This window comes from Crocuta crocuta, unplaced genomic scaffold, assembly GCF_008692635.1.
Source record: "Crocuta crocuta isolate KB4526 unplaced genomic scaffold, BGI_CrCroc_1.0 scaffold370, whole genome shotgun sequence".
Classification (NCBI taxonomy): Eukaryota; Metazoa; Chordata; class Mammalia; order Carnivora; family Hyaenidae; genus Crocuta; species Crocuta crocuta.
The window spans coordinates 148815-168792 of NW_027529632.1; the positions used below are offsets into that span (position 1 = coordinate 148815).

At 43.5% G+C, this 19978-nt stretch overlaps 1 long non-coding RNA gene across 1 annotated transcript; it reads left to right on the plus strand.

Annotated features, from left to right (window-relative positions):
- Positions 1-4433: 4433 nt before the first annotated feature.
- On the plus strand, positions 4434-17625 carry LOC144230073 (uncharacterized). The gene is made up of 2 exons (XR_013334680.1): positions 4434-4477; positions 17220-17625. It is a non-coding gene; the product is annotated as an uncharacterized LOC144230073 (long non-coding RNA).
- Positions 17626-19978: the final 2353 nt, after the last annotated feature.

Sequence of the window (19978 nt, forward strand, 5' to 3'; positions counted from 1 at the left end):
AAGTGAGAAAAATCAATATATGGATCAGTATACAACGCATGACTGGATTTTTGCTAAGAAAAACAACATGTATTAAAATATGTTTGAACCAGACATATGCACAGATTGATGCGCTGATGCGCACATGTACAGACACAATTCTAAAAGGATAATCCTACCCTCAAGGATTTAAACTAACTGAAAAGTAAATAAATAAAGGTGTAGATTTGTTCTCTTGTAAAAAAATAAAAAAATAAATAAATAAATAAAAGGATAATCCTATACTGTAAACTTTGCTTTTCTCCAGGAACTAGAATGATCAGAAACTATTCATATTTATTTTATAAATGTATATAACACAATCATCTTTAATACAAAATTGATATTTTGACATCTTATANGAAAGGTGTAGATTTGTTCTCTTGTAAAAAAATTAAAAAAAATAAAAGGATAATCCTATACTGTAAACTTTGCTTTTCTCCAGGAACTAGAATGATCAGAAACTATTCATATTTATTTTATAAATGTATATAACACAATCATCTTTAATACAAAATTGATATTTTGACATCTTATATATTTTTTAAAGTTTTGGGAAACAAACATACACTGATGCATTTCTGCAAACTCAGTGCAGAAATTTTGCAGATTTATAAGGGATTCTAAGTAATTACAAGAAACACGGGCACCCTGTTCACAGAACTTACAAAAAAAGGACAGACTGTTCTTCACATGCATCGAAATCACCTGGAGCTTGTTAAGACAGATTCTGGGGCCTGATTCCCGCAGTGGTTGACTCAGTGGTCTGCATTCAGAACTGAGAAGATGCGTTTCTGGTGTAGGTCCCCAGATGACACTGAAGGCAAAGGTCCAAGGATCAAACTAGGAAAACCAGTGTTGTATGAAATCCAGCCTGGTTCTGGACCAGAGTCCACCAAGGGAGAGAAATGGAGGCTCCAAAAGATAGACCCAAGTATTCTTACCCGTGTCCTCTGAGTGTCTCTACAGTGAGGAAAGCAGATGAATGGTGAACTGGGCTTAGTCCCACCCCTCCACTGCTGCTGAAACCTGTCAGAGCTCCACCGACCAAAGCCAGTCATTCACTTGCTTCTTCTGTCCCATATGGGACAGAAAATACCTTTAAAAATACCCATATGGGGTGCCTGGGTGGCTCAGTCAGTTAAGTGTCTGACTTCAGCTCAGGTCATGACCTCACAGTCCATGGGTTCGGTGGGTTCAAGTTCCACGTCGGTCTCTGTGCTGACAGCTAGCTCAGAGCCTGGAGCCTGTTTCAGATTCTGTATCTCCCTCTCTCTCTGACCCTCCCCTGCTCTCTCTCTCTCTCTCTCTCAGAAATAAACAAAGAAACATTTAAAAAAAATTTTAAATGCCCATATCGCTCATTCTTTACCTTGTTCAAGTGTTTTCTCAATGGCCCTCTTATTAGGGAGAACCTCCTCCCCTCTTACTGTGCTGTGTAATATTATATTCCATTGTCTTCTTGTTTTTGTTCTTTTACCACATGCTGACTTACTATATAACTCCATGATTTTCTTTTACATTACCTGCCTGTGTTCTTTGAAGAATGTAAGATGCATGACGATGATGTGTCTCTTATGTCCCAAGGTCTCCCATTCACCTACAATACTACCTGAAACAGCATTTGCTCAGTGAACATTTGTTAAAGCTGTGAATAAACAGGACACCTCACCTTTGTGTTCATTTTCACAAATCTGGCTACTGTAAATATCCACTTCAACTCTCTTTCCAAGTTGGTATTGCTTAATGTTTTTGAGAATAAAAGCCCTGATAAAAATTCTCTAAGATCTTCACTTTCTTCAAAGTTCCCTGATATTTCCCCAAAGCTATGTTTGATACTGTCTTGAATAACTGCATAAAATTTATAACTCATTTTCTGAAATTTGCATTTTAAAACACTTTTGAGATAATCCCAATTCCCCATGTAGAACTGTCCCTGCAGTTGCTGGAAGTTAATAATCACCTTGCAGTAAAGAGAGGAGATCCTGGGGCTCAAATGCCCCATCTCAGAGTTCAGATGCTCCCTTTCTACTTTGACCTTTACTGACTAGCAATAGTTTGGGTAGAGGGAGAGGGTTTTGTGTTGCTCTCAGTCTATCAACAATGATACAATCAGCTAGGAATGCCTGACGTTCAGTACCACCTGTGGGAGCCCTCATAGATATTTCCCTGGAGCCAATGTAATGACTGAAGCCCCCCTTGTGGTTTTTATTATGATTGCAGGATGCACGGCAGGGAAAACCATCAAGGAACTTTGAAAAACCAAGGTTAATTACTCACAGGCCATGAAAGATACAAAGCACACTCAAGGGCCACACAAGGAGGTCATAATTAGAGAGAGGGAGGGAGTTTGGATCTGGGGCTCTGCCTTGATTATGGTTGTGAGTGGGCTGCCCAGGGTTTCACAGGCTCCCTCTCTATTGGAGAAATTAAAACATAAGAGTAGGAATTAGGGTACAAATGGACAAACAGGGTCACTTAAATGGTCAGTTATTTAGGTTACCTGGGGCTTTATACTAGTTATTTTACTAGTAGCTGTGTTATATAGCTGGCAATATGCTTTTTCCAGATGGATGTCTTTGAAATTGATGTCTTGGCGATCAAAAGTTTATTGTGAGTCCCTTACACTACAAGGGGCGCCTGGGTGGCTCAGTGGATTAAGTGAGTCCCTTACACTACAGGCAGGGATGAATAGGTGGAGCACAGAGAGTTTTTAGATCAGTGAAACTTCTCTATATGATATTATAATGGTGGATACTTGTCATTATACATTTGTTCAAACGCATAGAATGTACACCACCAAGAGTGAATCCTTACACAACTATGGGCTTTGGATGATAATGACATATCAATGAAGGTTCATAAATTGTAACAAATATACCTCTCTTGTCGGGGTATACTGGTAATGGGGGACCTTTGGAGGGAAGGCAGAGATATATGGGAAATCTGTACCTTTTGTTCAATTTTGCTGTGATCCTAAAACTTCTATGAAAAATAAAGGCTATTACACACACGAAGGTAGCATTAGTTAATATGCTCTTAGATTGAGATGTTCCTCAGATTTCTAAAAGAAATTGAGTATATCTTAGTATATAGAGTAAAACATATGGATAAAAAATGTTTTTCAGTGTGTAGGACACAATCACTGATAATATAGGTAAGGGAGAAGTTTTCTGTGGGATCCAGGCGCAGAGCTCCTGTTTGTCCACCAGCTTCAGGGCAGTCTGACATCCTTCTTCCTTCCCCGTCAAGACCCTGTATGGAGTCTTTCTAGTCTTCCTGACCAAGCATAATGAAACACAACACTGAATAGCGCTTCAGGCCACAGCATTTGAAGAGCTATAAAAGGACTCATCTTATTAAGGCGATTTATGTTAAGCAGATCTGGGAGCATCTCACATTAGATTTTTAACCTCTGGGAGCATGCTGACTTGTTGGAGTGTGAAACGATGTCTTTCCTCTCTGCCTTTGACTACAGGCGAAGCCTCTTCCTCCCTTGAGGTATGAATACTATTCCCAGCTTCCCTTGCAGCGTCGCGCAGCCAGGGTCAGAGTAGAGAATGCTCTCTCCCACCACATCCCGAGCTCTAAACCACATTACCCAGAAGACCGTGCGTCAAGAGGAGCCAATGGAGGATCAGGACGAGGCATACCCGTGCGTGAGCATCGCGTGGGGCGGGACTTCCGGCCCCTTCTCCCGGCCGGTTTTTGGAGTTCTTGGGGAAACCTGGCGCAGAATTGAGACCTGGGTGACAGGACGGAGTAGGCGTGAAAAGAGTCGTCCTCACGGCCGGGACGCAGGTTCGCGGCTCGCCGACGTCTTGCGGGCTGCCTTGCGCCGGGGCCGGAACAGGGACGGCCGGCCCGGGTGTCCGCGGCGGCCAGAGTCCGATGGCGGCGGCTGTGGGGAGGGGCCGGGCTCAGGNTCCAGACCCTCGAGGCCCGGGCCGCGGTGTACAGGCCGGGGAGGCGCTCGTGGGCGGGGACCCCGTGTCTGAGCGCAGGCGTGACGGGGTGCGGGAGCGGGCTGCAGGGGAGAGCCACATGGTGAGGAGAGGGGCCCTGGGTGAGGAGAGGGGCACATGGTGAGGAGGGCCTGACTTCATGTGAGGACTCTGGACGCCAAGGAAAGTTCTGGCCAGAGGAGGGACACGATCTCCGTTAGGGTTGAAAAACTCCCCCAAGGAGTTCAAGGGAAGAGCAGATTGAAGGAAGGTGGGGAGTTCGTTGAGGCACTGGGAGGTTGGATCTTTGTGCAAGGTAAGACAGCTGGTAAAAGGCCATAATGAGCACTGACGCCCAGTGGTTAGACAGCCAGCCTGAGGTCACTTGGCTCCAGGACCTGAGAAGGTAGAGATGGGGCAGGAGCCCATCAACCTCCCTTTCCACCACCTAGCGTAAGACCTGCCTTTTCCCGCAGAATGCCAGGACTGCAGAAATACCTTTGGAACCAACACAGGTATGTAGAGGGGGCCCTAATCCCTTACTGGCCCTGACGTCCACTCAGATGTTCTCTGGATCGTGGTATCCTGGGACTCTTATGTGCCATTTTTCCCAGTCCTCGGGTCCAGGGACCCTAGAGAAACCCCATCTCAGGGTCCTGAGCTCATGTCAGGGGTGTATGTGTTCCCATTTCCTGTCAACCAACGTGAACAAGTGTGTAGAGTTAACCCAAGACCAGGTACCAGGAAATGCAAACACATAAAGGTAAAGCTGAGCTGGGGTGTTCAGGAACCACAGGTCTCCTTTTTTGATACAGGCAAAGAGCAAGTGTCAGGACAGGAATGACTGCCTGAAAAGTTGGGTGTCTATCCTGAAGGTAATAGGAGGTTTGGCCCAGAGGAGAGAGGTAATGTTAGCAAGGTGGAAACAGTCTCCTGACTGTAAAGTGGAGAACAGACCATGGGAATGAGAGAAGAGCAAGGAAAACCAGGGTGGAAGCTACTACCATAGTCTAGGTGAGAGTTAATGGGTCAGGGTGTGGCTTAGGGTGGTTGTGTTTCTGGGGATGCTACCGTGGGATGCAAGTTTTAAAAAGGCAAAACTAGATTTTCTAATGTGGGTGGTGAGGGAGGCAAACGGAGGTATCAGGGATAACCCAGGGTGATTGATCTTTGCAGCTGTAGGGATGGGAGTTCCAACTGAGATGAAGTTGGTAGTAGGAATAGTATTCACTGGGAATATCAGGAACTTTGTTTTGGCCATGTTAGGAGTCTGAGGTATTTCAGAGACCACTTAGCGGAGACGTCAAATTGGCATCTCGAAACACAAGTTGGGAAATCAAAAGAGGGATTCAAATTGGAGATGTTCATAATGTGGTAGTTACTGTGTGGTCCCAAGTAAGTAAACTGTGGTTACATTTAGAAGATATAGCGGCACCTGGGTGCAAGTCAGTTAAGCCTCTGACTTCGGCTCAGGTCGTGATCTCATGGTTTGTGGGTTTGAGGCCCGCCTCGGGCTCTGTGCTGACAGCTAGCTCAGAACCTAGGGCCTGTTTCAGATTTTGTATCTCCTTCTCTCTCTGACCCTCCCCTGCTCTCTCTCTCTCTTTCTCAGAAATAAAACATTAAAAAAAAAAAAAAGAAGATATAATTTCATATTCATGGTCATGAAGCTGTTTATGGGCAGGAGGTGGAGGGTAGGGGCTGAGCACTAGGCCTCTTGCTCTTGCTTGGGACCTGAGTGACAGTATTGGAATTCTTAAATGCAGGCGAGGGAAGTATGCGGCTCTAAAGGTAGGTGTATCAGACAGACTAGTCTAGCAGGTGGCCAAAGCTTCTAGAATAAGAGTGGACATGAGGGAGATGTAGAGAGAAGGGGTACTCGAGGCAAGATGCCACTCAGGCCAGAGCTCTTGGCTTATTCACATCCCTATGGATTCACCATGATTTGTGAGGACGTTGGTGTTGCATTCAGCCTGGTGGGTATGATCAGTGGCAAATATATGGACATTTGTGAGAATCAGTACGACTGGGGTGGGTGATAGATGGAGTGGGCTCTGAATGAGAGTTAGGTGGACAGAGAAGGTTGTCATTGCTGAGGGGACAGCCTGTACAGCACAAAAATGGAAGAGGGCCCTGGGTATTGAGACCCACAACTGGTTCTGTGTGGCCGAGTCTCAGACGTGGGACAGAGCCACGTAGGGAGGCCTTCGTAGAAGGATTAGGTGTTTCCAACTCTAGTGGGAGCCATGGGCGTTCTGGGCTAGTGTGGGTTCTGTTTGAATTTGCCAAGCAGCTCTGGATGTTTTCTGCTAAGTTTATTTTATGGCCTAAAATTAAGGCTTGTTTTTATGTGCTGCCCTGACACCTGTTGAAACCCCAAGTCCCTGACATGGCCAAGAGTGTACTCTTGGGTAAAGTCTCCCAGCCAGGCATCCCTTTTCATCAAGAGGACCAGAGCACTTCCTACTTCTTCCTTTGAGGCGGGCTTCACTTCTCTACTGGCCCATGGAGTTATTCACACAAGCCGTTCACATCGTCCTGTGGGAACCAGATGGCACCCCAACTCTTGATCTTGTAAGACTTGCACCCCACAGGCCCTGGTCATTCCCCCTTTCCCAGTGTACAACATTCACGTGGCCCTGTAAGGCGGGTGGTGCCCTCCCCTCCCGGCTGTGAGTATGTGTAATAAACCACTGTTCACCTCATCTGTCCAGTGTCCAGTACTTTGTGTTTGGTCATCCCCATAAGCCTAGGACAGGCATTCTGCTCTTACCAGTGGCGTAAAGGAGGAGTACCTAAAACAAAAGTGACTTATAGGGAGATCAGGGAGACAACCTGTGCCGCAGGGCATTGTGCCATCAGCGTTCCAGGAACGTGAGGCTGTGAATTTTATTTTTTTTATTTTTTTATTTAAAAAAAATTTTTTTTAATGTTTTTTATTTATTTCTAGGAGAGAGAGAGAGAGACAGCATGAGCAGGGGAGGGTCAGAGAGAGAGGGAGTCACAGACTCTGAAACAGGCTCCAGGCTCCGAGCTGGCAGTCAGCACAGAGCCCGATGCGGGGCTCGAACCCACGAACCGCGAGATCATGACCTAAGTGAAAGTCGGACGCTTAACCGACTAAGCCACCCAGGCGCCCCTGTGAATTTTAAAGAATACCTGGAGAAGGAGTGTGTCTGATGGTCTCAGGGCCCTGGAATGAGATTTACACAATAGATCATATTTGGGCAGAGAGTAGCTTGACAGAAGTGGGTGGGTTCATCCCGCCAGGGCCACAGCTTAGACATCTGCTCACCTGCATCTTACTGCTGCTGCTCGGACCTTGTGACCAGTGAACCCACGAAGAGCCAGCAGCGCAAGCTGTCCCAGGGCCTGGTTTATTCCCCGAGTTGGAGGCTTGGGAGGAGAGCGGGCTGGGGGTAGATGTGTATGGGATGGATTGTGGGTACTCAGGAGAAGGGCTGTTGGTGGTTTCATCTGTCACCATCGTGACAGGACACTGTGTCCTTTGAAGACGTGGGTGTGTACTTGTCCCAGCAGGAGTGGGTTCTCCTTGGTGAGGTTCAGAGGCACTTCTGCCACGATGTAGTGCTGGAGAACTTTGAACTTACACCCTCTCTGGGTAAGGCTCTCACACCCACCCCTGTACCCTTAGGTATTCTCCACTCTTCCATTTTTTCCCCAGGGTCTCGTCTGGGAGAAGGTTGAGCATTTGTTCCTTTCTCATTTCCTTCTCTGATGATTTAGGCCATGGACCTGACCTAGTTTGGGCCTGAAAGGCTCTGCCCATAATTGGGAAACAGACTTCATTTTTCAGGGATGTTCTTGGTCTCACGTGACTCTTTTTTTTTTTAAATGTTTATTTACTTTTGAGAGAGAGAGTGAGTGTGGTCACATGAGCTGGGGAAAGAAAAAGGGGGACAGGATCTGAAGCAGGCTCTGTGCTGACAACAGAGAGCCTGACACAGGGCTCGAACTCAGGAACCATGAGATCATGACCCGAGCTGAAGTCAGTCGCCCAACTGATTGAGCCACCCAGGCGCCCCTCAGGTGACTCTTGTGATGGAATTTTCCAGCCTTCTAGGCACAAACCTGGGAACAGCTTGCCTTCCACTGTTCTGGTTTGCGTGATGATGAAGGCCTTATTAAGTTACCTTTAATCTTGGGGGTTCCAGTCCCTGTGTATGTGGTGGCTGAACACAGCTATCTGAGCTCTTCTGCTGAGAACAGCTGAGCTGTGCTAGCATAAAGGTGTGACCGGCTTTTGCTGGGACCCCAAATTTGGTGTGCCTCAGTGGCAGAATACGTGTAGCTCTCTTCATTTTGGCCTAGTTTGCGTTGCTGCCCTTGGTCTCCCAGAAAGACTGCAGGGCCTTCTGGTCCTTATTTGTAGCTTGGATGGTGTTGGTGTTGGTGTTTTGTACGTTCAGAGGTCAGCCTGAGGAGGAGACAGTTGCGAAGACCTCTGGTGTTTGTGGGAGTAACAGATTGTTCTCTTATTCATAGAGGATGTCGCGCTGTGTTCAGCACTGGTAAGGGAAATCCCTTCCACAGGTCCTGCGAAGGAGCATGTGCCCTGGTGTTCAGAATTCTTTAGGGTGGCGGCACTGATTGAAAGATTATAGGGGGATGGGGTGCCTGGGTGGCTCAGTCGGTTAAGTGTCCAACTCTTGGTTTTAGCTCAGGTTGTGATCTCACAGTTGTGGAATTGAGCCCCACATTGGGCTCTGTGCTGACACCGTGAAGCCGGCTTGGGATTCTTTCTTTCAAAGTGAATAAACAAACTTTTTTTTTTTCTTTAAGAGAAATTACAGGGGGACTCATAACTGTTCTAAAAGACTGGACTTATAGGGAGTGAGGAGACTACAACAAACTGATTGGATTGTGCCTCTTCTAAAAGGGCATCCACAGGGGTGCCTGGGTGGCGCAGTCAGTTAAGCATCCGACTTCGGCTCAGGTCATGATCTCACGGTTCGTGGGTNATTTCCAGAAGAGTGTATCTTGTGTAGCTGAGGGCCTGTCAGAAAAAATAATCTAGGTGCTCGGTTAAGCGTCCGACTTAAGCTCACGTCATGATCTCACGGTTCGTGGGTTCGAGCCCCGCATCGGGCTCCGTTCTGACAGCTAGCTCAGAGCCTGGGTCCTGGTTCGGATTCTGTATCTCCCACTCTGACCCTCCCCTGCTCACACACTCTCTCTCTCTCTCTCTCTCAGAAATAAATAAAAAAATTAAAAAAATAATCTAAAGGTTTTACGAATCTTTCACTTCTTTTGGACTATTTCAAGGCCATTGCTGTGCGGTGAGGAAAACCCGGTGTAGAGAGAAGGGAGATGTCTTGGTCAGTTATGTGGACTTTGTGCTTCAGCCAGCAGTCCTTTTGAATCAAGTGGAAATGGGTTTCATTGCTCACCAATATTTGTACCACTGAGGAGGGTGTCCCCTACTGGGGCATGAGGAGAGATGGTGGAGTCAATATTGGAAAATTTTACAAAACAGTAGGAAATCCAGATTTTTATTTTGAATGATGTTTCTAAAGCTATGATAAGGTATAGATGACATGCAGTAAACTGTACATACTCAAACTGTGCAACTAAATAACCCAGGAAACTCATCACAATTATGATAATAGACCTGTCCATCACTCCCATATTTATAATGATGCCTCTCTCTCTCTGCCCTGCCTGCCCTTCAGGCTACCATTGGTTTACTTTCTTTTATAACAGGTTAGTTTGCATAGCCTAGACTTCTATATGATTGAAGTAATATATTGTTTACCCTTTTTCTTTTACTGCCATGGATGCCCTCTCTGGAATGTTTGTTTTCAGATTCAGGATTGATACTTACATGGTAGTTTGTTATTTTTATACTGCTGAGAAGTATAATTTTTATGAACTAACACTATTTGTATTTTCATTTGTCTCTTTATCGATATTGACTTCTTTCGTTTCGGTTGTTACAAATAAAATTGCTAGACATTTTAATACAATTCCTTATGTGGCTGTGTTTCATTTCTCTTGTGTTAGTACTTCAGAGTGCAATGCTGGAGTCACAGGCTAGGTGAATGTCTTAATTTTTTAAGAAATGTCAAACTGATCTAAAATGGTTCTCTCAGGGTGCCTGGGTGGCTCAGTCAGTTGAGTGTCGACTTCGGCTCAGGTCATGGTCTTGCGGTTCGTGGGTTCAGCCCCACATCAGACTCTGTGCTGACAGTTCAGAGCCTGGAGCCTGCTTCAGATTCTGTGTCTCTCTGTCTCTCTGCCCTTCCCTTCCTTATGCTGTGTCTCTGTCTCTCTCTCAAAAAATAAAAAATAAACATAAAAAAAATGGTTCTCTCTACTAGCAGCGTATGAGAGTTCTGGTTCTTCCATATTCTTGCCAGTAGTAGATACAGTTAGTCTTTTAAAATTTTGTCAGAGGTGCCTGGGTGGCTCAGTTGGTTGAGTGTCCGACTTTGGCTCAGGTCATGATCTCACCACTTGTGGTTCGAGCCCTATATCCAGGTCTGTGCTGACAGCTCAGAGCCTGGAGCCTGCTTCAGATTCTGTGTCTTCTTCTCTCTCTATCTCTCTCCTGCTTGTTCTCTCTCTCTCTCTCTCTCTCTCTCCCCCCCTCAAAAATAAACATTAAAAAAAATTTTTTTTAAGTTTTAAAATGAATTTTGGCAAATAAGATAGAAAACAAAGGAAGATCATGTGTTGTGCCACAAAACAAGTCTTAACAAATTTAAGAAGGTTGAAATAATATCTAGTATCTTTTCTAACCACAGTGGTATTAAACTAGAAATAAACAACAGAGGAAAATGGGAGAACTCACAAATAAATGGAAATTAAACAACACACTTCGTGAACAACCAGTGGGTCAACGAAGAACTCAAAAGGGAAATCAAAAATTATCTTGAAACAAATGAAAATGAAAATACAACATACCAAAACATATTAGATGCAGGGAAAGCAGTTGTAAGGAAAGATTACAGATCTAAATGCCTACATTAAGATACAAGATGGATTGGGGCACCTGGGTGGCTCAGTCGGTTAAGTGTCTGACTTCAGCTCAGGTCATGATCTCACGGTTCGTGCGTTCGAGCCCCTCATGGGGCTTTGTGCTGACAGCTTGGAGCCTGGAGCCTGCTTCTGATTGTGTGTCTCCCTGTCTCTCTGCCCCTCCCTGCCTCAAGCTTTGTTTCTCTCTGTATCAAAAATAAATAAACATTAAAAAAAATTTTTTTTAAAGATACAAGATGGATCTCAAATAAACAACCTTACTTTGTACTGCCAGGAATTAGTAAAAGAATAAGCCCCAAATTAGCTGAAGAAAATAAGTGATAAAGATTATAGCAGAAATAAATGAGACTAGAAAAACAACGGAAATGATCAGTTAAACCAATAATTTTTTTAATGTTTATTTTGAGAGAGAGTGAGTAGGGGAGGGGCAGAGAGAGGGAGAGAGAAAGAATCTGAAGCAGGCTATATGCTATCAGTGCAGATCCCAACGTGGGGCTTGATCTCGCAAACCATGACATCACGAACTGAGCCAAATCAAGCCAAATCAAGACACTTAACAGATCGAGCCACCCAGGTACCCTCCTTTTCTTTTTTAAATGTTTGTTTATTTTGAGAGAAAAATTGCTTTAAGAAAAGCAAAATGACAAAACTAGCTAGATTAGCCAAAATAAAAACCAGAAAGGGTCCAGTTAAAATTTTATAAAATGCGGAGGCTTTGCAGCTGATAGCACACAAATAAAAGGACCACGAGAGACTGCTGTGAACAATTCTAGAGCACGGAGCAAGAAGGCAAAAGCAGTAAGGTTTGGGGTTTTGAGGTCCATCTGGTGACAGCAATGACCGAACAACTGGCCTGTTCCCTAGATGAGAGCTGTTGAAAGTCTAGTTACAGGGAGAAAACCAAACATTGACGTATTTTCCGGGAGTTGGGAAGAGAGCTGCCCACATCTCAGGCATTTGTGTGTGCTTGCACATCCTGTCAGGACAAAATTCCATAGTCCCTTCACGTTAGGTTTTGTTTCATTTGAAACAGTATTTCTTCTCTCAAACACGTAACTCCTACAAGATTTTTAATTTATAATTCATGACAACTTACATCATTTGTAACACAAGGGAACTCATAGCAAACATCAGTTGCTTCATCCCTGGAATCCAGTCACTCAGACCAGAAATAGAATTTAAAAGGTTTCCCTAAAGCACAGATATTTGTGAGTAGAAAGAATGAAAAGAGCGGAGGGGTCAAGAGAAGGGATAAGATTAGATGAATTTCAATTTTTATGAATTTCAGAACTTGAATTTTGAAACTCATAAAATCACTTAAAACCTTTGCTTTCTGAAGTAACTCAGTCTCTTCCTGAAATTCATGTTTTCTCCCTTTAAGGAGGGAGGGAAGATTTTTTTTCTCTTTTGCAGGTCACAGGATTTTTTTTCCTATGGAAGCACAATCCTGATTTCTTGAGCATGTCATCAGCCAGCTAGAGAAACATTAGTCATAACCCAGGCGGTGTCAGATTTGGAGTCTCTGCCTGAATTGGGAGCTTCCCACACACTGCATCTTCCCCTCAATGGCCACGGCTCTGCAACATGAAAAGGCAACAGGAAGGTTTCAAAACGCAGATGGAACGGCAGACAGAAGACCAATGCTATCTGATTGCACTGTAAAGATTAGATTTCCTAACTACATCAAAACTACAGCTCCATTCTTGAGGATTCTACCAAATCGTGTGAACAACAGAGAAAATGTCTGACATCTAGGACAACTCTGTAACATTTCGTATTCATTTGCTGGGAATAAAGCCATATGAAGAATATTCCAAGTCTGAGGAGCCACTCCAGATGCCTCATCATTCTCCCATGTCCCCCTTTCTGGAAGTTTAGTACACGTTTACAGGTGTATACATTTAGTAAGTTACGTGTGGCCAAGTATGATCTTGGGTCAGAGAGATAGGAGCAGACACATAGGGTAAAGCAAGAGAGAGTGATGCAGCAGGCAGAGGTGAGGGAGGAGGAAGATTAAGGTTAGAACCACAGATTAAAAAAATATCAGAAAGTGGCACAATTCTAGAAAATGAGAGAGGTTTTTTTTTTAAATATGCAAAACATGAAATGTTTCCTCATGAAAATCATATTTAAGTCAATTGTTTCCTCACGGTATAGAGAATGAGAAGCAGTTTGCTAGAAAAACTAGAGGCAAGCTATAGAGAGTGAAGCTAAAGTGGAGACTGCTGGAAATCAGCTTCTAAGATGGGACAGTATAAGTCTTCAGTAGTGAGGAAAACGACTGCATGTCAGGAACTGAACAAAAGTACATTTTCTAACAATTGAAATGGACTTAAATGGAGACTAGTCAATACAGAATTCTAATAAAGGATTCTTCTTCTTTTTATTATTATTTTGCCAAGTCAGCCAAGTGTCTCTGTGCCCTGATGTAAAAGAATTGGTAGGAACAGTTTTTGGAAACAGAATAGATTCACACGGAAAAGAATGCATTCCAAAACAGCAGTTATGGGAGCGCCCTGGGGTGCTGCACGTTGCAGTACTGCTTTCTGAGTCCTAGTCTCTGTTGGATTCTGAGCCTGGCACTCCCCCTCTCATCAGGATAATCTCCAAGTTTCCATTGTTATAGCTGTGCATTGAGGATCTGTGTGTATGTGACTTGGACCCTCCCACAACTCCCTTCTAGAATCGTGCTAATATCCTAAAGCTCAGATTCATAATACGGTTGGATGATAATTAGTCATTGGTCAGTTTCTAGAATCTAGAATTACTTTCAAGGTTTTGAATAGTTGTGAGGAGCAAAGAATAAGCAGTGAAGACTTTTGCCCTCACACCCTACAATCTAACAGTATGTAGAGAGTGCCTAAATTTTTTCCTCAAGTAACTAACTGCAGGACATTTTTATTATAAATCTATTTTTCACATTGACTTTCACCCAGAGATTAAAGGGGAAAGAAGAGCTACTGACTGACACTTGTGCATTCCATGCCCCTAAATGTGTACATTCCCCAATTAATTATGTAAAAGTTTTTAATTAAAAGTGTGATAATCTCTTTAATTTTTAAATAAACTTATTTTTTAAAGTTTATTTATTTATTTGAGAATCCCAAACAGGCTCCACAGTGTCAGTATGGAGCCTCATCTCACACAAACTGTAAAATCGTGACCTGAGCCAAAATCAAAAGTCGGATGCCCAACCGACTGAGCCACCCAGGTGTCTCGTTAAGATAAACATTAATTTTTTTTTTAATTTTTAATGTTTATTTTTGCGAGAGAGAAAGAGAGAGAGAGAGACAATGTGAACAGGGAAGGGGCAGAAAGAGAGAGGGAGACACACAGAATCCGAAGCCAGGCTCCAGGCTCTGAGCTGTCAGAACAGAGCCCGACGTGGGGCTCGAACCCACCAACGGTGAGATCATGACCTGAGCCGAAATTGGACGCTTAACCAACTGAGCCATCCAATCACCTCTAAAATAAGTTTATTTTAGAGCAGTTTTAGGTTCACAACAAAATAGAGCAGAAAATTCAGGGAGTTCCTGTATACTGCCTGCCTGTCCCCAGATGCACAGTCTCCCCAACTATGAACATCCAATATTAGGGATGTTCATTTATTACAATCAACGAATCTAAACTGACACATCATTATCACCCAAAGTTCAGAGTTTATTTTCATAGTTTAAATTAGAGCCTGCTTTTGGTGTTAAACATTGTATGGATTTGACACATGTATAATGATACATATCCATCATCATAATATCATACAGAATGATTTTACTGCCCTGACAGTCCTTCATGTTCTGTGTATTCATCCACCCTGTGCCTTAACCCCTGGAAACTACTGATCTTTTTACTGTCTTCAAAGTTTTGTCTTTTCCTAAATGTTACATAATTGGAACCACACAGTATGTAGCCTTTTCAGATTATTTTCTTTCACTTAACATATATTTTTAGTTCTTATGTGTCTTTTTCATGGCTTGAAAGTTCATTTCTTTCTAGTGCTGAATAATATTCCATTGTATGAAAGTACTAGGGTTTATGTATCCATTCATCCATTAACACAAATCCTGGTTGCCTCCCAGTTTGGCAACTGTGAATAAAGCTAGTATGAACATCTGTGTGCAGGTTGTTGTGTGGGTGTGTTTTCAACCCATTTGAGTAAATATCAAGGAGTATGATTACTGCATCATGTGGTATGTTTGGTTTTGTTAGACATTGTCAGACTGTATTCCAGAGTGTCTACGCAAGTGTGCACTCCTACCAGAAATGAATGAGAATTCCTGCTGCTTCACATTCTCACCAGCATTTGATGTTGCCAGTGTTTTGGATATTGGCAATTCTATTAGGTGTGTCATGGTACCTCACTGTTTTAATTTGCTATTTTTTAATGACATGATGTTGAACATCATTTCATATGCTCAGTTGGCGATATACGTATCTTTGGTGAGCTGTGAAGGTCTTTTGTCCATTTTTTTAATGGTATTTTTTGCCCACTTTTAAATTGAGTGTTTGTTTTGTTGTTACTGTAGGGTTTTAAGAGTTCTTTGTATGTATTTGATAACAGTCTTTGATTAGATGTGTCCTTTGCAAATGTTTTCTTCTGATCTGTGGCTTGTCCTCTATTCTCTTGACATTGTCTTTCCTGAGCAGAAGTTTTGAATTTTAATGAAGTCCAGCTTATCAGTTATTTCTGTAATGTATTGTGTCTTTGGTTTTGTATTGAAAAAGTTATCACCATCCCCAAGGTTATCTAAGTTTTTCCCTTTATTACCTTCTAGGAATTTTATAGTTGTTACTGTTATACATTTAGGTCTGTGATCCCCTCTGAGTTCATTTTTGTGAAAGGAATAAAGACTGTCTAGATTTTTTTTTTTTTTTGCATGTGGATGTCCAGTTGTTCCAGCTTATTTGTTGAAAAGGAAAAGATTATCTGTGCTCCATTGCATTGCTTTGTTACTCTGTCAAAGACAGTTGACCGTAGGTCTATCTCTCCACTCACTATTCTGTTCCATTAATCTTTTTATAGATTCTTTAGCCAGCAACACATTGTCTTGATCACTATTGCTTTATTTTTTTTTAATGTTTATTTATTTTTGAGAGAGAGAATGAGCAGGGGAGGGGCAGAGAGAGTAGCTGAAATTGGATGTAGCTGAAATTGGACACTTAACCGACTGAGCCACCCCAGCACCCCGTCACTGTTGTTTTATAGTAATCTTGAAGTTGAGTAGTCTCAGTCTTTGACTTGGTTTCTTTTCTTGAATATTGAATTAATTAGCTACTTTGGTTCTTTTGCCTCTCCATGCAAACTTTAGAATCACTTTGTCAATATCCACAAAATAACTTGCTGGGATTTTTATTAAGAGTGTGTTGAATATATAGATAAATTTGGAAAAAACTGACATCTGGACAATAGTGAGTCTTCTTGTTCATGAACCTGGTATATTTCTCCATTTATTTAGTTCTTTTTTGGTATCTTTCATCAGAATTTTGTAGTTTCCCCATATATATCTTGTACATGTATTGTTAGCTTGATAACTAAGTATTTCATTTTGGGGGTACTAAAGTAAATGGTAATATTTAAAAAAAATTTTTTTTCTGAGAAAGAGAGACAGTGTGAGCAGGGGAGGGTCAGAGAGATAGGGAGACACAGAATCTGAAGCAGTCTCCAGGCTCTGAGCTAGCTGTCAGCACAGAGCCCGACGCAGGGCTTGAACCCATGAACTGTGAGATCATGACCTGAGCTGAAGTCGGACGCCCAACCAACTGAGCCACCCAGGTGCCCCGGTAATATTTTTATAACAAAATTAAAATTACTGATTAAAATATCTAAACTGGCACAAGAATGTGCATANCTAAAGTAAATATTTAAAAAAAATTTTTTTTCTGAGAAAGACAGTGTGAGCAGGGGAGGGTCAGAGATAGGGAGACACAGAATCTGAAGCAGTCTCCAGGCTCTGAGCTAGCTGTCAGCACAGAGCCCGACGCAGGGCTTGAACCCATGAACTGTGAGATCATGACCTGAGCTGAAGTCGGACGCCCAACCAACTGAGCCACCCAGGCGCCCCTGGTAATATTTTTTATTTCAAATTACATTTGTTCATTGCTGGTGTGAAACAATGATTTATAAGAAATACTATTATATATCATTTCTCAGATATACTGGTCTTCATCCATAGTTCCTAAAAACGGTTCAGAGCCATAAAGGTAAAATGAGTGTCTTGTTATTAATGAAGGTGATTTTTCCTTTCTAAACCCACCCAGGGCCAGGGCCAAGTTGCTAGGAGGAGCGATCATGTGATAAAGGATTCGAATTTGCAATCCCTACCCCCCAACCCCCACTTCTGGGGAAGGACGGGCTGGAGGTTGCATCAGCCAATGGCCAATGACTTAGTCACGACTCTGTAATAAAGCCTTCGTAAAAACTCAAGAGGACAGGCTTTTGGTCCTGCTGGAGAAGTTTCACACTTGGAGAACCAGAACGTTTCCATGTGCCACCAAGCCAGGCCCCAAGCTTCTGCTGTAAGAATTCTGGAGATGGATAGGCGTGATGGTTGTACAGCGTGTGAATGTACTCACTGCCACCAAATTGTGCACTTAAAAAGTGGTTAAAATGGTAAATTTTTCCTTATGTACCTTTTACCATAATAAAAAATGTTAATTACTTAAAGATTATTTTCTAAACTGTTAGTGTTTTTCACTAATGAATTTTTAATTCTTAAACTTATTTTAGAGCAGTTTTAGGTTCATAGCAAAATAGAGCAGAAAGTACAGGGAGTTCCTGTATACCGCCTGCCTGTCCCCAGATGCGCAGCGTGTTCCACTAGGAACATCCTATATCAGAGTGGGTCGTCTGTCACAATGAATGAGCCTAAACTGACACATCATTATCTCCCCAAGTTCATAGTCTAAATTAGAGTTCACTTTTGGTTTGTACATTCAGTGTTTTGGAGTTCTGAGGGAGGAGGATCTATTGGGGAAACAAACAAAATACCTGCTGACCAGAAAAGCTTTCCACACACAAGCAAAAGAGAAAGAAAACAGTTTTATTATTAAATAAGCATTAAAACAATGCGATGTGCCTCACAGGCAACCCAGTAAAGAGACTGTGGCATCAGTAAGAAACCTCACCTTTTTTGTATGGTCAGGCAGATAACAACATGTTACGTACATGTTCTTAAGAAAAGTGGGAACTGGCTCCCAAGTGAGAAGACGTGACCGCACAGTTTGCCACGTGGTCCATCCTGAGTTCGCTGGGGTGGCCGCTTGCATTTGCTCAGTGCCTTGATCTAAGTGAACAGTAACCTATACCTGCCAGGAATGACTACAGAGAGGGTAAGATACAGAGTCCCTGCTTCCGGGAACAGCGTGTGGCTGTGATCCTTGAGGGAAGGATGGCGCAGCAATGGAGGTGTGCTCCTCCCTCCTGCCGGGGCACTCTCTAAACCCGCCCTAGCGAAGTGGAGCCCAGACAGAAAAGGCCGGGGCACCATCAGTCTGAACCCGGGGTTCCCAAGGAAGCTGCAGTCCTGTGTCTGTCTGCTCAGGGGAGTCCTACCCAGACAGGCGTGATCTGAAACCTCAGGCTGGCCTGCCTTAAACCGCAGACTTGGAGGGGGAGACCCTCATGCTAGCATCGGAGGTCAGGTGCAGGTGGCCGCCACCAGCCGCTGCATCCCAGCTTCCTCCCGCAGCGGCTGTGTCCCCGCCTCAGGCTCCGAAGCTGAGGCCCCACTTCCTCCTACTCCAGAAGTTGAGCCCCACCTGTGGCAGCCGAGCAGTGCTGGTCCCTCTCTTGCACATGTGTCCATGCAATCTTGGGGACCTGCCCTTGGCTGAGGAGGTGACCTCACGTGCAGGGGACCAGCCTCTGCAAGCCAGGGTTGGCCCGGAGAGTGACGGTTGGCGTCGGCGAAAGAAGACACGGAGCAGCCTCTTCAGGTGGACTGCTCCAATTTATTTTTCAGCTTAGGGTTTTTATATAGCAAATCCAAACAATCATGCTTAAACGATTTACATTTTTTGAGTACAGTCATAGGACTTAACATTTCTAATGTTAATCACTTGGCAACAGTGATTTCACGGTACATGATTTCCACGTCAACCAATAAAATTTAACCAGGTAGTCATAACAAAGTTCTACATATTCTTTACTACGTGTGGCAGGGTATCTAAGGATAAGTGAAGCATATTGCCAGAATACATGAGATCACAGTGCCCTTTAATTGTTTAAGTTCAGTGGGCATGCAAACACAGGATATACTTGTACCCGCGGTTGTAGGTAACAGACTCTCACAACCCCTTACTGAGAAAGAACAATGTCAACATTTATCATAGATGACGTATGGAAATGTTTTACGTGGATCAACTAGAATCTGGTCTCTGCATTTACCAATCTCATTCTTTGACCAGAACAATCCAGAAGTTGCCTTACAGGCTCGAGGTCAGCGGGCAAATATTTCTCTCACACTTTTCCGAGAAAGTCCTCCCAAACCAGTAAGTCTTCTTGTTGTCTGTGCTTACGGCATAATATGTGTTCTTACTGGCAATTAGACCCGTACAAGGAAAATGAATTCTAGGTCTCTTATAGACCCCATGCATAGCGGACTGTCTCCAATTTTGCTAATTGCTACAATATTCATTAGACAACATCTGATTGAGGGGGCAGACATTATATTTAGGTGCATTCCATTTTGGAGGAAGGGGGAAATTTGGGCGATTCTGGTTTCATATTAACCCTAGAATAGACTAACAGCAGAAGTAGGAGTAAAAGGTACAGACTAAGTAGAGAAGAAGAATTCTTCCGGGGGTTCTTCTGACTGCCTTGCAGTCTCTTCCCACCGGTTTTTCCCTGGGCCTTGCCATCAGGGATGACCTGCGCAGTTTCGGTCTCCGGCACTCACGGACTGTCCATCAGGAATCTCAGGTGAATTTGAGCCCTGGGACATGGTTGCCAGCCTCTAGGCCTTAGTGCTGTCATTGCTTGGTCTGTTTTTTCTTCCCATGGGGAGCTGCAGAGAGGC